This window comes from Lonchura striata, chromosome 15 (assembly GCF_050655825.1).
Source record: "Lonchura striata isolate lonStrDom1 chromosome 15, ASM5065582v1, whole genome shotgun sequence".
NCBI classification, from domain to species: domain Eukaryota; kingdom Metazoa; phylum Chordata; class Aves; order Passeriformes; family Estrildidae; genus Lonchura; species Lonchura striata.
Window position 1 is genome coordinate 15,672,650 of NC_140717.1, and position 16,478 is coordinate 15,689,127.

Genomic DNA, 16,478 nt, shown 5'->3' on the forward strand with positions numbered 1-16,478 from the left:
TGCAAAGCGTGGAGTATCTGTCAGGCAAATGTAAGTGCCTCTGACATCCACCACAGCTCCCTTTCCCTGGCTGGATGATATGTTTCAAATTGAGGAACATCTGTTTCAGGCATGTGATGAATCATCTTCAACTGTATTTCCTATTTCCTGCTATCCTGTGAGATCAGATAGTGGAAAGAATTTGTATAATACCATGATTGTATTGTTTTTCAGCACTTCTGAAATTTTAGATTTTAGATTTTTTTCTCATCTATGGCTCATTTAATGGTTTAAACAAAAACAAAAAAAAAAAAAATAGTTCCCTGAGAGAGGATATTCCATTTCTAGACTAGGAAGAAGTTGAAATCAAAACGTCATGGGCATCCTTCCTTTCCTCTTGGTAGTGTGTTGGCTGAAGTGGCTCACCTACCCCAAGATAACAATTCTAGAGAGGTACAATGCTATTTTTGTCCGTGTCCTCTTCAGCTGATAAATTGTCTCACTGGATGTATTAGAATTGCAGCTGCTTGCAGAGGTGTGGGGGAGTAAGCAAGAAACAGGTAAAGCGTAAGGTAAAGTGTAGGTTTAACTAAAACACAAGAAAAACACTGTGCAAGCTTTGGTCATAGAGGAATTTGGCAATGAAAAATAAGACCCTTTGATTGAAATGTAAAATTTCACACATCAAAAAAGGGATTATTATTCAAGCAATGGGACCTGACAGCATATCAGCACAGCACATGTAGAAAAATTAATGTAGCTCTAGTGTGCATGTCTTCTGCATTTCAAATGAAAATCAAGAGCTTATGAGAAGAATAAGGATGTTTAAAATGTTCTGGATTGTGAGCAGCAATATGAACACCTTCATGCATGAGAAAACACAATTTGCCAAGTCTCAGAGGGGGATCCCTGTGTATTTAGCTCATCCACCTGCTGATATACCAGCACTCGTTGCTCTGGGAATAGGGTTTATACAGGAAAGGGTTTTTACAGGAAAGGGCTTTCACAGGAAAGCTTTTGGACTGCTCAGCTGATAGAAGGCAACAAGTCCTGCAGCTTTTGGAATTCACTTTGGTTTCTGGACCCTTGACGTTATCCTGGATCACACCAGGTGATTCTGGCTAAGCAGAAATGTCTTTCACTCAGCAGCAGTCCAAATGTGGATCCCAGCTTCCCTTAAATCCAAAGGAATGAAATTAGAGATTTAATTGGGCTGCTAGGCCAGCACTCCAGTTCAGAGTTCTGTCCCTGAGCAGTACAGGGCAGAACTGTACTGAATTGTTTATTCAGCTTCCAAAGCTGAACCCCTCACAGCTGGCCATGAGCTTTCCTCCAAAAGCAAACTGCCACCTCAGCAGGGCACTGGGAGCAGCACGAGCATCTCCAGCACAGCAGCTGGTGTCTCTCAGTGCTGTTATCACCCTGCTAAATGCTGCAGGTAGAGAAATTAGCACACAAAAATGAACACAGTATGAAACCCTCATGCCCTGGCATTTCCACGGCCCTGTCCCAACTCTCACCATGAACAAATGATGCCATTTGTCTCCTTCTCTGTGATCCCACAGTTGTCCACATCCAGCCAATTCAGGGTTTGCGTTGCTTTCAGAAGGAGGCTGATTTATCAGTTTTTGCCTGCAATCAAACTTGGGCTGAATGAGGACAGCCTGGAAACTGTGACATGACCTGTGCAAATCAGCCTGAAGCAGTCGAGGAGGTTTTTGATCAGTCTGCACCAGGTACTTCTGGAGAAGCTCCCTGTCACCCCCTCTCACTCTTGGCTACTTCCAAAGGTGCACCTGCAGCCCTGAGAATATAAAGTAGTATTTTCCTCTGAGGATGCACATCTGAAATGCAGATCTTAGTGATCTGGGCATCAGACAATTCTAAGGAGATCCTTCTTCAGTTCCCAGGAAGATCAATGACCTTGGAAAAGTGAGTCCAGTACTTTATTCCTCTCTACTTGCTACAGTATTCTGCTTTATTAAGAGTGTGCAGAATCCCAGCTAATGAGGACCAGCCTATATATATATATATATATATTTATATATATATCTATATGGACAACAACTTTATCTCTTTCTAAATGAGTGTCTCCTGTGACTGAATTCTCAGGGAAGGCTGTTCTTAAAATTAATCTTGAATGCTCTAATTAGAATGGTAGTGGTTACAGAATTCTCTAATGGCTACTTTGAAGAAACAATTACTGTCTTTATTATGATAACCCTCCAGATGAGATACTACAGTTGACAAAAGATTATTAAACAAGTTATTATTCAGTCACTGGCTCACTTAGGCAATAGCTTGTGCATGTAATGATGAAGGCCAGCATGCCAGCACTTAAAAGAGTTCTAATACAGTGCCCAGCTTTGTAATACTTTTTGGACAGTATGATATTGCAATAGATTGGGCCTTTTTTAGTAAATCGATGGTAATTGTACTATAATTAGATCTTCATAGGAATGTATAAGGTGTGATTAGCATACAGAATTTTAAACCTTTTATTTTGTGTCTCTCAGAAATTAGCGTAGAAGGTCAGAATCTGAGACAATGGGCATTATTTCCCATGGTGGAGAATGGATTTAATCCAATTTGTGTCTCCTTATAGGAATCTGTGAGTCAGAAATGGGGCTTCAGGATAAACAATGTCAAGTCTGTGATAAAGCCAGAAAAAAAAAATCAAAAGGAAAAATTAAATCCTGACTTGTACCACTGAAAGCAGCGTTATTTGGGCTAAAGTAATATTTATTTCTACAGCCCTTGGGTTGTATCTACTTGTAAAATATCTTGGCAAGAAAGGCACTGCAGGAATGCAAAGATGTTATCATAAGACTACCTATAACCACTTTGCTCAATTATTCTCCCCAGGGATGGCTGTGTGAATAAGTGAGTAGTCATTGAGATTTTGAATTAGTCTTGTGTATTGTAACCTCACTGCATAGCTCATATTCCTCTGCTAGGAGAACACAAAGATCCTTTCTAAAAAGGCAGTGCACCAAGTTTTCTAATCAGATTCTTATACCCTGGTGACTCTGCAGACCATTTTCTGATAGAACTGAGGCATGGGCTATAGAGCTAAAATAGAACAGGCTATTAAAAATGTTATCTCTATGGAAGCCTATAATAACAATACTAAAACAATTCCATGATAGAGAAGAACCCACTTGGAAAAACGATGCTTTAATTTAGAGTCACAAAAAGCTTCTAGAGAGAAAGAAATCTATAGAAGGAAGGTCTGGTCTCAAGGAAAGCAGCTGCATCTCTAATGGCATAATTAAGTATACTAGAGAACAGCTTTAAAAAAAAATGGTGTAATAATGACTGAATCACTGGTGATTGTTTTATCTGATCTCAGATTGGCTGTATAATTAACACAGTCATACTTGGGATTCTCTAAATACGAGCATACATATGAGCAAAGTCTAACAGCAAGCAAGTAACACACAAAACAAGTGGGAAAAGTGATTTCCTGTATTTCGATGTCCTTCGATGCTCTTTTGTCTCACTTGTGCCGTGTGCTGCGGTGGCAAATCCGCATCCCAGAGCTCCCTGGGAGCAGCAGCCTGTGCTGGGTTCTTGCAGGGACATGGAGGGAGCAGCTGCATTTATCACCTGTCATTGCAGGGTGTGTGCCAGCACCAGGAGCTGCAGCTCCGTGTGCTGCGGGCAGGACCTGTGGGAACCCAGGGCTTCCCTCTGGCTGCCCTGGGACCCTGGCAGGGCTCAGGAACCTCCTGGACAGAGCCCCCAGAGACACTGGCTGTGATCTCTGGCCATGGAAAAGAGTTTTCAATCTTACAGCATGAATTACAAGCTCTCAGTGTTTGATATCAGTAATAATTAAGTGTGGCACGGGTGCAAAAGTAAAATTTTAGGATTCTAGATGAGGGGTCCAAAGGGGACAAGATGGAGGAAATTGGGTGTGCCTTGTCCTTTTTCTCCTTCTTCATGCCCTCCATGTCTCACTGTGGTGTTGGCATTTTTCTGTTGGTTCAGGCTGGGGACACACTGTCCAACGTAGGTGACAGATATTGGCACGTTACTGTAAATGCAGCCCAGGGAGTTTCTGGTATTTAATGTTTGTCACATCCCACTGAGGGCAGAGCCCCACACGCTGCCCTGCAGGACAGAGCTGGGCAGGGCAGCAGAACATGTGAGAGATAAACAGAATAAACAACCTGGAAACAGCACAGACCAATTATGGCTTCTGCTTTGGCAGCGGGGCTGACAAAAACTTTCTGCAATCTCAAAATCATCAATAGCTCAGATTCTGACACGGGCTGGACTGGGAAGGCTCTGCTGGTCCCCTCTGAGGTGGGATGGCAGCACCAAGGGAGTGGGGTTCATCTCTCAGATGGCTTCAAGGTGCCACGGTTCATCTCTGTGGTCTGACAAACAATTCTCCAGAGAGGTTTCTTTCTCTGCAAGTAACACTATTTGCCTCTTTCCAGCTGAAGGTATGTGTGAATATATAGTAATAAAATAAATATCTCCCACAGGTGAAATTCACTTGTGGTTTGGGGAAAAGTACAAAAGAGCTAAATCTCTCCTGTTCTGAGACTAAAGTTATTACTCAAACAATAAATATAAATTAAAAAAAGGTATCCAGTCATCTTTACCAATTGCCCATTTTCAGGTTTTCTTATGAGATCTACTCAGTATATTTCAGTTAGAGAGATTTAAGTATTTCTGATATTCTGGCTAGGTTTGCCTTTTACCAGTTACTGTGGGGGTTCTGGTTATGGGACTCAGGATTTTATTAAATATTTGCAAATTTTTTGCCAGTGCCTTCAGCAAATCCAGGATCAGCCCCCTTTCTGGAAGTTTTATATATCCTTTTATGCTTCTATTTTATTGCACATCAAGGCTCATTGATTTTTTTTGTGGCTACCACAGTGGAAAATGAATTATTCACTAATTATTATTCAAGTGGGTGTGACTATGTAGCACCACGATGTTGAAGCACTTCATGAAGTGTGGAGCATGGCACGAACTGATTAAACACGTCCCTGCTTTGATGAATGTGTCCTTCCCTGTCCATCAGGCTGGCCAGGAGGCTGAGTGAATGAATGACAAATTCCTGTCATCCTCACAGAGTGAGCCAGGAAGGAAATGCCTTTGTGATCTCACTCATTTACTGGTTTTTTGGTTTTTGGTTTTGGTTTAACAGAGCACCTCGGGCCTGACATGGTTCCTGCCCTCCGTGGATTGAGCACCTTAGTCTGAAACTTCCTCAGTGCCCCAGCTCAGCCTTCAGCACCTCTGGGGTTGGCTGAAGATGACAGAACATGGACTTGCCATGGGGATAACTCCAGCAGAACGTCCCTCTTACAGAGATGGCTTCAGGGGAAAAAAAAATTTAAAAAAAGTAAAGTATTTCACAGGCTAAGGAAAAGGAAATCCCCAGGATTTTAAATGGAGATCTACCTGAGGTGTATAAAACACTCCTGGCCTCTCCTGGGCCTCATGCCACTCCAAAACTACTCTGCAAGGTTCTGTCTTCTCCAAAACAGCTTTTTTAGGCATGTTGGTGTTCTCCCTATGCCAAACTGATATCTCCTCAGCTGAGCTTCCATCCGATGTAACACCTGTGTTCTGAGGTTGCACCAGAAATCCAGGAGGGACTAGAAAATCACAGAGCAAACCTTCTTAGTGTATGCAGCCAAAATATCTCATTTCAGCAGGCCCCTAGATAACTTCTGCATATTCTCCCCCTGTCTGGGGAGAGGTGTGAACTTCCTTTACAGAACTTATTTCCTGTTCCAGGTAACATCTACAGATAGCTTTACATTAATGGTATGTAAATACATTCCTGGGTCCAGCAGCTGATATAAACCAACATTTTTTCACAGATTTCTGTGGTCCATGACTGGAAAGGAAGAGGGCTAGAAGAGCTGAAATGTGACATTCAGTTATTTTGCTTGAGACACTGGAAGAATTTACTTAACTGTTGTCATGGTGGTGGTTATATAAGGCCCTGCAGGAAAGAAAATAGAACACGAGACATACAAGCATTTCTAAAGTGCAAACATTTAAATAGCAGCCTCTGTTTAGCTTGTAGGGTTTTCTCACCTCCTCATTTCAGCTACAGCTCTCCCACATTTAATTAGCTCCCTCCAAATGGAGACCAGATCACATCATGCTTCATGCAGGGTCTCTATCAGATGTTCTACCTCTAGCTCTGCCTCCAGCAAATATCTGCTTGTTTAAATTATGGGTAGCACTGCTGCAGTGATACAAGAATGCAGAGTCCCTGGGAAACAGAGATTTTCATAATTCAGGATAGAGTTTTAAAAACAGTATCCAAACTCAGAGTTTTAAATGTCTAAAAGGCTTCAGTGAAACACCAATGGGATAAAATAATCTTTGCAGCTTCCAACGAGCATCTCCAGTGGTTTCTCCGGTGTGCTAATGGCTAGGGCAATTTAATTTACATACAAGCACAAAGTGGAAAGCAGTTTCCTTTGAACACCTGTAGTACTTTCTCTGGAAATATTGGGGGATATTGCAAGTGCTTCAAGTGAAGATACACGAGGAATGTACTAGCTAGAGTTCATTAACTTCTGCTAAACACCAAATAATCGTGTTTAACTTGAAGGTGTTCAAGTTCAAAGAGATCCTACTTTTATCTTCTCAGTCTCTAAAGGCTGTGGGAGAAAAGGCTCAAGCGATGTACTTTTTTTTTTCTTTAACTTGAAGGACACACATCTGAATCCTTCCAGACAAAGCTTCTTCGCCTTCTTTCTTTGTGCTAGAGAAAGGATATGTGTATTTCATCCCACTTGCCTCTTAAACCCTTTCACACCCACCAGGAGATGTCTGTACTCCCTCAAAATGTGCTCTATTAATAAAAGATACAGGCTATAGCTGATTTCCATTCTAAAAAAAAAACCTGACAAATGGAATAAACCCTGGTGACAGAGGATTGGAGGGTGAATGTGCCACCTCTCCAATTATATTGGATAAATTATTAGTATATCAAATTTTTCTGCTTCTATGGAGGAATGTAAAATAATAGATTGTTTATAGGAATTTGCATGAGAAAGTTTTCTATAAGAATGTAAACTCAGAAGGCTTTAGAAAATCTTAAGAATCAGGGCAGCATCACTGCCCTGGACAGGTCTGGTGATCCTGGGGTTCTTATCCAAAGGATGCAAATAAAACAGCCCTGTCACAAATATTGCCTTTTATGGGTTTTAGCACAGAATTTCTATATCTTGTTTGTGATAAAACTCAATTCTCACACTCCATTCACTGACTGCTGCATTGCACCTGCAACAGGAGCAGGTGTAGGAACAAAGTGAATTTTTCAATTTCACCTGTTGCTTTGAATTCCATTAAAAGAAATTTTGAAACAGTGCGAGTCCACACTTTTTGTTTGATCTTTTAACATATTCATGTTTGCAAGTAGCTAAACTAATGTCAAGAAAAAATAATTGAGAAAAGCTTTAAATCTCATGCACACACCTGAGGATTTTAAAAGCTGGGCCTAGAAAATTGTATTGGTCTATTAATAAATATCAAGGACATTTTTTGCCAGCTCTGTTAAATGCTTCCATCAGCTGAAAATGTATTATTTTGCAGTTAGAAGGGTGTTAACCTTTTAGTTGTGTGGGAACAATAATAAATCCATCCTCTTCTAACATGGTTTATCAGGTAATGATGATAGTTTAATAAATAACAATGAGCTCTTTATTCAACAATACATAAAACATAACTAGAATTTTGTTTAATGACTCATAACAGTAATTCCTTATTTTGCTGCTTTTTTGGGTTGTTTTTTTTTTGTTGTTGTTGTTGGTTTTGCAATTCCCTGACCTATTGTCCCTGGTATCATTAAGATACTTCTGTGCAATCCTTAAGAAATGAGATTTATCATCATGCCTTTGAAGTGCAAAGGATCACAAGCCTCTTGCCTGGTGGCTAGGATGTATTTTTGAAGGCACTGCACCATTTGGAAGTGTTTCTTTTCTCCCTCACACCCCACCAATGTCACTGCACTCTGCACAGATGATTTGCAGGGATGATTTCCCATCCGTGGCCAGCTGTGGGATTGGAGAGGAAGGCAGGGGAGATCCTTGAACTGGAACTGTCAGTGCTTGCCTGAGCTGTAAGAACTCTGTGCTCTGACATCTCAGACACCATCCACGTCTCTGGCAATTAATGACTTTTTTAAAACGTGATTTCTGCATTAGAAAATTAAATGTCTTTTCTAGAATGACCAGAAAGTCCATGTAACACCAGAGCTGTGACATCTCTGAAGCATTTCTAAGTGCAGAAGCACTTCCAGAGACAATACAGAGGTCAGCAACATTTTCTGTCCATGTGGAATTATCTGGAAATATCAGTTTTCCAGGAAAACTGATTCAAGATCTATGCAGTGCAATAAAAGAAAGTGCTTTTTATTTGTGATGAACTTTGGGCAGATGCTGCTGACCTAGAGAGTCCACATCCAAAAACCACACTGAGGAACTGGCAGGAAAGGCACCAGGCTCAGAAAGGAAGGAGAGAGGGAAGAGTGAATTTCTTTGCTTCATGTGGAAGGGTTCCTTTGGATCATTCCCATATCCAGGACTGAAGCTGGGAAAGAAATGGAACAGCAATGGCCCAAGCAAGAAAAGGACTTTTTATGGATATTTGATCTCAGAAACCAATAACAGCTTTAGCTCTAGAGAAATGGGGAAAGGATACTCATACTGGTTTTACTGGTATCTCTTTCTCTTGGGATTCTGAGAGGAATCCAATCCAAGCCTGCTGCTGCTCTTGCTAGTGGGAGACACAAGGGAAGAAAATGAATAAAATGGGCATCCAGAGGGATGTTTTGGAAATCACTGTTCTTATCTTATCTGATTGCTGAATTCTTCTGGCCTCCCTGCAGCTGTAGTTCTGTATAAAAGCAGCCAAGCTGCAATGTTGTGAGCAAAGGTTTAACAAATAATAGCCTGGGATCTATTTATTTCCATCTGCAAATGAATATGTCTTGCTAGTCGCATTTGCATAATGAAAAGAATCCAGATGCTCATCAGCTTGGACACACATCAGGTTGTTGGAGGGGCAGTTTTGATGCCTCAGTTCCACACCTGATCCACTGGGTTTAAAAGTCAGTGCAAAGTCTCCCATCCATTACGTGAACCCTGTCCTGACAGTGCAGGGTTTTCAGTCCTCATCAAACAAAATTCAAAATTCCACATGTCATTACTTGAAGACTTTTCTCCAGCAATCACCCCTTGTCAAGTTGGAGTCTGCCAGCTGAAGTGAAACCATTAATCAAAGTATAACCAAAACAACAAAAAAAAGACATTTTAGTAAAATTCAATAATATTTCTACCATACCCATTCACACAGGATAAATCCTCACCTATTAGTAATCTCATTTTCTTAGATGCCAAACCAGCATCTTTTGAAGTGGAAAAGTTTAAAGATGTTAAATAATTTCTCAATACAATAATGAAATTGTTTTTGTCCTTTTCCTCAGTAGCCAAAGACTGCAATGAATCACTCCATTTTTAATGAAGTCTAACACTCACTGTGTCAAAAAGATATTTAAAGTTACCAAGGAAGCTGCATTTTACTTTGGCCCATAGTAGCAGATTACCAGCACCAGTATTTCCAGATCTTTGACTTGCTCTGGGGGCAAGAATTCTTTGGATACCATGTGATTTCTGCATATGTTTGCACAGCTTTCTGTAACAGTGTTTGGGTAGCTGTTCCAGCCCATGTTAAGTTGTCGCTGTGTTGCTCCAGAAACCCTGATGGTTTTGTATCTTTTTTTAAGTGGGTAAGATGGAACAGGATCCCGTTCTGGCTCTGTAACGCTCTGTGCATTCTGCACGGGCGTAAAGGATGACATGAATTATTGCAGAGGCTTGTTGGAATACCCTCAGTCAGAGAACACTATTTGCTCAACAAAGTGATGAATTTTAGTACAACAAACCTGCATTTGCCCATCACTTTGCTAATGGCTGCTGCTCCCGACATGACAGGAAACAACCACATATTGACAAATACAAGCGAGCCTCGAGCTGCTTCGAGTAACTCTGCGAGGCTGGGAATGGGATTTTAGGAAATGTGGCTGGTGTGGAGCTGTGCGACAGGGCCCTCTGCTGTGCGAAGGAGCGGCACCAGCTGCGAGCGGCGCGGGCCTGGGATTTGTTTGGGATTTGTTTGGGATTTGTTTGGGATTTGGGTGTCTGGGATTTCTTTGGGATTTCCTTGGGATTTGGGTCTTTGGGATTTGCTGCAGGATGGATGCTCTCAGGTTTGCTCTGGGATGGATGCTCTCAGGTTTGCTGGGGGATGAATGCTCTCAGGTTTGCTGTGGGGTGGATGCTCTCAGGTTTGCTGTGGGGTGGATGCTCTCAGGTTTGCTGTGGGATGGATGCTCTCAGGTTTGCTGTGGGATGGATGTTTGGGTTTGCTGTGGGATGGATGCTCTCAGGTTTGCTGTGGGATGGATGTTTGGGTTTGCTGTGGGATGGATGCTCTCAGGTTTGCTGTGGGGTGGATGCTCTCAGGTTTGCTGTGGGGTGGATGCTCTCAGGTTTGCTGTGGGATGGATGCTCTCAGGTTTCCTGTGGGATGGATGCTCTCAGGTTTGCTGTGGGATGGATGCTCTCAGGTTTGCTGTGGGGTGGATGCTCTCAGGTTTGCTGTGGGATGGATGCTCTCAGGTTTCCTGTGGGGTGGATGCTCTCAGGTTTGCTGTGGGGTGGATGCTCTCAGGCTTTGCTGCACTTTAAAACCTCTTTGGGCCTCATGTGCCGCTCAGCCCAGGCTCCTAACGAGGTCAGGCACATCTCCCACCCTTGTCAGGCAGCACAGCCATCCGATTTCTGATGGCTGCTCTCATTTCTGTTTCATCAACTCGACTCTGCAGCCCCTTGAAAGAGACAATGGCCTTTTCAGTGGCCGGGGCTCCCAGCCTTTGCTGCTCTTTTGAAGGGTAGGTGTCTCTTGACCTTGGAGATCCTCAGCGTCTGTAGTGCTGGAATGTGCCCTCAGGACACTCCAGAGCTCCTTTACATTATCGGAGGCAAATGTTTGTTTATGAAAGTTGAAGTAAAACACTTGAGTGATCAAAAGAGGAATGAACAGACACCTGGAATGCACAGTAAGGAGATCCCTCCTAAGAGGACATTTGTCCTGTCTCAGCTGCTCTTCTGAGTTAGGACAGAGGAAAACGTTTCTCTTCCTTAACTCTGAAATCTAAAAAAGAACAGGATTCATGGGGAAAAAAGCCAGTTAACATCCTGATTCGCTCTCCTGTGTGTGTGAAGTGCTGATGCACTGCTGCCAAGAGCTGTACCAGTCCATTGTTCAGCTGGGGACAGGACTGGTGACTTCTCCTTGTTCCTTGGGTACAGACCCACGCAGGTCAGCAGGTGGATTTTAGAGGTGTTCTTGAGAACAAGATTGGGACTGTTACCTTCCTAGGAGAAAGAAAGCAAGCCAAAAAGAAAGCAAGAAAGAGGCATTAAAAACATCTCCTGGCTGTTCTGCCAAGCAAAACCAGAACAGAATAGGGACAGAAAGTCCTGCACAAAAGACATTGACATGTCATTTACAGACAGGTTGTGAGCATGCAGTTATTTCCTTCCTCTGGATGGAAGTCATTGTGTTTTGGAGAGGAAAATGCAGTTGATATTTGAAATCAGAAAAATGATTGTTTTGAAAGAACAGCACAAGCCTTCTTAGCAGAAAATTACAGAGAAGTCCAACTCCTACACTGCTGATTGCAAGCTTTTGTATCCAGACTTATCCGAGACAGTTTGTACCCTGCCTTGGACAAAGATGGCATGTCAACCTGCAGGTGCCAATGCAACTTAATATTTTAATAATAAAATACTATTAAAATAATGCATAACAATATAACATATAATAAATATTATTAGAAATACTCTAGAGAACAAAAATGTCAATCAAAGTACATTCTTAATAAAAATGCTTCTACTGTATTGACATTAAAAATCAAAGGATTCTTGCATGCTGACACACGTAGCTTTAAATGAAACCTCATAATAAAATTAGAATTGAGTAGCAAAAGCTCCCATGCTCAACCTCTCAGAAGCAGTTGCAGTAGGGGATTCAGATTGATGCAGTGTATTGTTACAAGATAATTTCCCCTGAAATAGAGTTCCTTAATTTATTTGGTAAAAAGGTGGTTAATACTCTGATGAATGAGAGCTTTTACATTTTCTGAAAATGCTACTGTTGTAATTTCAGACGTTGCCAATATAAATTTCCTGTACTTTTATAACACTGCTGATCACTTCCACTGCTGGTGTCTGTGGGAAGCAGTTCCACAGACATTGCCACTCTTCATAAGGGCAATTTAAAAATTGCTGTATTGCAATTATATTGAATATCCCTTTGGCCTTACATTAATATAAAAATTAATGAAATTCTTGATTTACCTTGCCATTATTGTTCATTATTTATGCCATTTAATCTTCTCTACTGATAGCAATAATTTAACTGCTAATTGTTCTTACCCTACACTAAGGAAAAATGCAAGGTTGTCTCATGGACCAGTTTTGCTTTAAGTTCATAAAAGTTTGAATGTAGCTGTGGAAATCTGGACAATCCCTCCCTTTCTACCTTTCAATTTGGCAGGCCAGGGAGGAACAGCACTCCTGATATTATAAAAATCATGATGTCAGCCTTAAGTCTAAATTTGTAAGCACAGTAAAATCAAGAAAACTTATAAAAATTCCTCCATGAGTCTTTCTAAAGCTGTTTTTTGTGTTAACAGACAAAAATGACTTCATGCACAATCTATTCCTGGCACTAAATGTGTGAGCCATCATTCAATGGCAAGATAACTCTCAGCCTAAAATGCCAAGTTTCCATCTTGGTACTGCAGACAGAAGTCCTCCTGTGCTGGTAGTGTGATTTATCCTCGGCACTCAGGAGTTAACCAGGTCTGTCTGCTCCACAGATGGGCCCCGTTCAACTATTGATTAGAAGCATTAACATTTGTGGAATGCATTTTGGAATGATTTGGGTTGGAAGGGACTCAAAGCCCACCCAGTGCCACCCCTGCCATGGCAGGGACACCTCCCACTGTCCCAGGGGCTCCCAGCCCTGTTCAGCCTGGCCTTGGGCACTGCCAGGGATCCAGGGGCACCACAGCTGCTCTGGGCACCCTGTGCCAGGGCTGCCCACCCTCCCAGGGAGGAAGTTTTTTGCAATATTTGATCTAAATCTGCCCTCTTACAGTTCCCATCTATTCCCTCTTGTCACTCCAGGCTCCCCTAAGGATTCTCTCTCCATGTTTCCTGTGGCTCCTTCAGGTACTTCAGGCTGCACTCAGGTCATCCTGAGTCCTCCTCTCCTCTCCTCTCCTCTCCTCTCCTCTCCTCTCCTCTCCTCTCCTCTCCTCTCCTCTCCTCTCCTCTCCTCTCCTCTCCTCTCCTCTCCTCTCCTCTCCTCTCCTCTCCTCTCCTCTCCTCTCCTCTCCTCTCCTCTCCTCTCCTCTCCTCTCCTCTCCTCTCCTCTCCAGGTGAACATTCCCAGCTGTGCCAGCCTTTCCTGCCAGCACAGTTTCTCCATCCTCTGCCCATCCTCTGCCCATCCTCTGTTCTCTCTGCAGCAGCTCCAGCTCCTCCCTGTAAAGCTGGGGCAGCTCTGCAGGTGAGCTCTCACCTGTGGGCCACAGGGGCACAATCCCCTCCCTGGATCTTTGCCCACGCTGCTTTTGGAGCAGCCCAGGACAAAGTTGGCTTCCTGGGCTGCCAGCACACGACGGAGCCCAGAGAATCAAAGATTATCCCCAGAGCTCCAGGTTCAGTCTATTTCTTTTTTTGGGCATCTTGAAGTTCCTCTTCTACCAACTTGTGTTGGCAAAGATGTCCAAAAAAGCAGCAAGCAGTGACAGAACTGTTCTGTGGAGAGCTTTCTGCCTTGCTCTGTTCCATCTAAATAAAACACACCGCTTCAGGAAAATGAGCTGCTTTCTGGAACCACAAAACCTGGTGTGTGTTACTGAGGAGGGAAGAGCAGGCAGACTTACACACCCCCTGAGGAGTTCCTGTCGGTCCCTGGGGATCTTCTAAAGTTTACATCATCACTCTGCCTGTCACAGCCTGCCAAACTGTGCTCTTCAGACCACAAATATTTAATGGGAACATAACTAATAGTCTCTGGCTCGTCTGTAGAGTCATATTGTCTTTCATTTCTAATTAAAATTCTCATTATAGTAACAGTGGTGGTGGTTTCTGCAAGAAACATTCAGGGCTGACAGTTATCCATTGATCCAACAACCTCCTCTAATGCTTCTTGCCTTGAGTTCATCCCTCACTTTAACGTCCTGCCCTCACTGCCAGCGATTTCTGTAGGATTGGTGACTTGTAAATCAAAATACATCCAGGTGACTTGTTTGTGCCCTGGTAATTTCATGTAAATTAGTCTGGAGACATATTTATGGAGAGCTCAGCATGGACAGTTATCACTTTTTTCCTCTTCTCCTCCTCATATTGTAATTAGTGATTTTCTGGTTCCCATAAAGAACAGAACTGCAGAGCATTTTAGATTGCAAAAATACTCTGGAGGCCATCTAACACAAGCCCTGAGCCACTAAGAGTCAAATCTGGGGTGATTCCAGCATTTCTGCTGAGAAGTGAATGTCCTGGTAGAAGAACAAAACACCTGAGCACTGAACATAGTGAACTGAAGCTTCAAATTTGTTATCCCCTGGAGACAGTCATAAGGTAGGGCTTAGTTCAGCAAATGCATCATTTTAGGATATGACTTTGGCACTTGGAAGGAGGTTTTGAAAGCAAATATGTAAATCTGAATATTCAAGAAAGTCTTTGGGACCTTCAGAAGAGCCAAGAGGCGGCAACAAAACAGTTCCTGCAGCACCTGCACGTGTTTCTCAAAACCTGTTTAGATGGCTCTCCTAAACCATTAGGTGCCTAAAGTGTTTTCCTAATACTTCTCTACTTCTGGTTGTTTGTGTGGGATTTTTTTGTTGTTTCAGGTTTTTAAATCTGCCCTATGACGGGCAAGACTCAACATTATTATTATTAAAAGACAGCTGTATCTAAAGTGCCATTTAAAATCTGTTTGTTGCAGATTTCCTTCATTTGATTGGGGAAAAAATAAAAACAGGCAGAAGTAACATCTAAAAGTTCCTGCTCCTTGCTAGACTATTATTAATTTCTAACTAGGACTATTTAATTGCATCTTCACTGATTTACAACAGTTATTGGCCGCAGTAATCAAACAGCTATTAAAGCAATTTGAAGCATTATACCCTTCTAAGACTGTATTTGTTTTGCAGCGTTTTCTTTATAAATAATACGCATTAGTTTGTAACATTATCCTCATCAGCCCAGAGGGCTGCTGAAAAGCAGCAGCTACGTGAAAAGATTGAATTTCAGCATTTCAGGTCCTATTATGCTGGGTAATTAAATGAGAACCTCTTCTAATTGTAGCGCATCAAAGCCCGACGATGCCCCGGCAGCAGCGGCGCGTTCCGTTCAATAGGCAGGGAAATGGGAAATGCGGGAGGAGCGCGGGAGGAGCGCGGGGTGCGGAGCGGTGCGGAGTAAGGAGGGTGCGGGATGAGGAGGGTGCGGAGCAGGGATGCGGAGCGGTGCGGGGATGCGGGAATGAGGAGCGGAGAGGGATGAGGAGCGGTGCGGGATGCAGGGATGCAGAGCGGTGCGGGGATGCGGGAATGAGGAGCGGAGCGGGATGAGGAGCGGTGCGGGGTGCAGGGATGCGGAGCGGTGCGGGGATGCGGGAATGAGGAGCGGAGCGGGATGAGGAGCGGTGCGGGATGCGGAGCGGGATGCGGTGCGGGATGCGGTGCGGGATGCGGTGCGGGATGCGGAGCGGTGCAGGATGCGGAGCGGGATGCGGAGCGGTGCAGGATGCGGTGCGGGATGCGGAGCGGGATGCGGAGCGGGATGCGGAGCGGTGCAGGATGCGGTGCGGGATGCGGAGCGGTGCAGGATGCGGTGCGGGATGCGGAGCGGTGCAGGATGCGGCCGTGCCTCCCGGCCGGGGCGCAGCGCTCCCGGAGCGCTCCCGCGGCCACGGCGCTCCTCCCGCACCAGGGGGAGCTGCGAGCGCTGCGAACCCAGCCCGGGGATCGGATCCAGCCCGGGAACGCATCCCCGGAGTCCCTCCGGGAGCCGCCTCCATCCCGGGAACGCATCCCCGGAGTCCCTCCCGGAGCCGCCTCCATCCCGGGAACGCATCCCCGGAGTCCCTCCGGGAGCCGCCTCCATCCCGGGAACGCATCCCCGGAATCCCTCCCGGAGCCGCCTCCATCCCGGGAACGCATCCCCGGAATCCCTCCCGGAGCCGCCTCCATCCCGGGAACGCATCCCCGGAATCCCTCCCGGAGCCGCCTCCATCCCGGGAGCGCATCCCCGGAATCCCTCCCGGAGTCCAGCCCCGCGCTCCCGCCCGGGAGCTCCCGGGAGCGGCTGGGCGCTGAGATCCGCTTTCCAGGAGTTTCTCCTGCCTCGGTTATCCTCTGCGAGGATCCA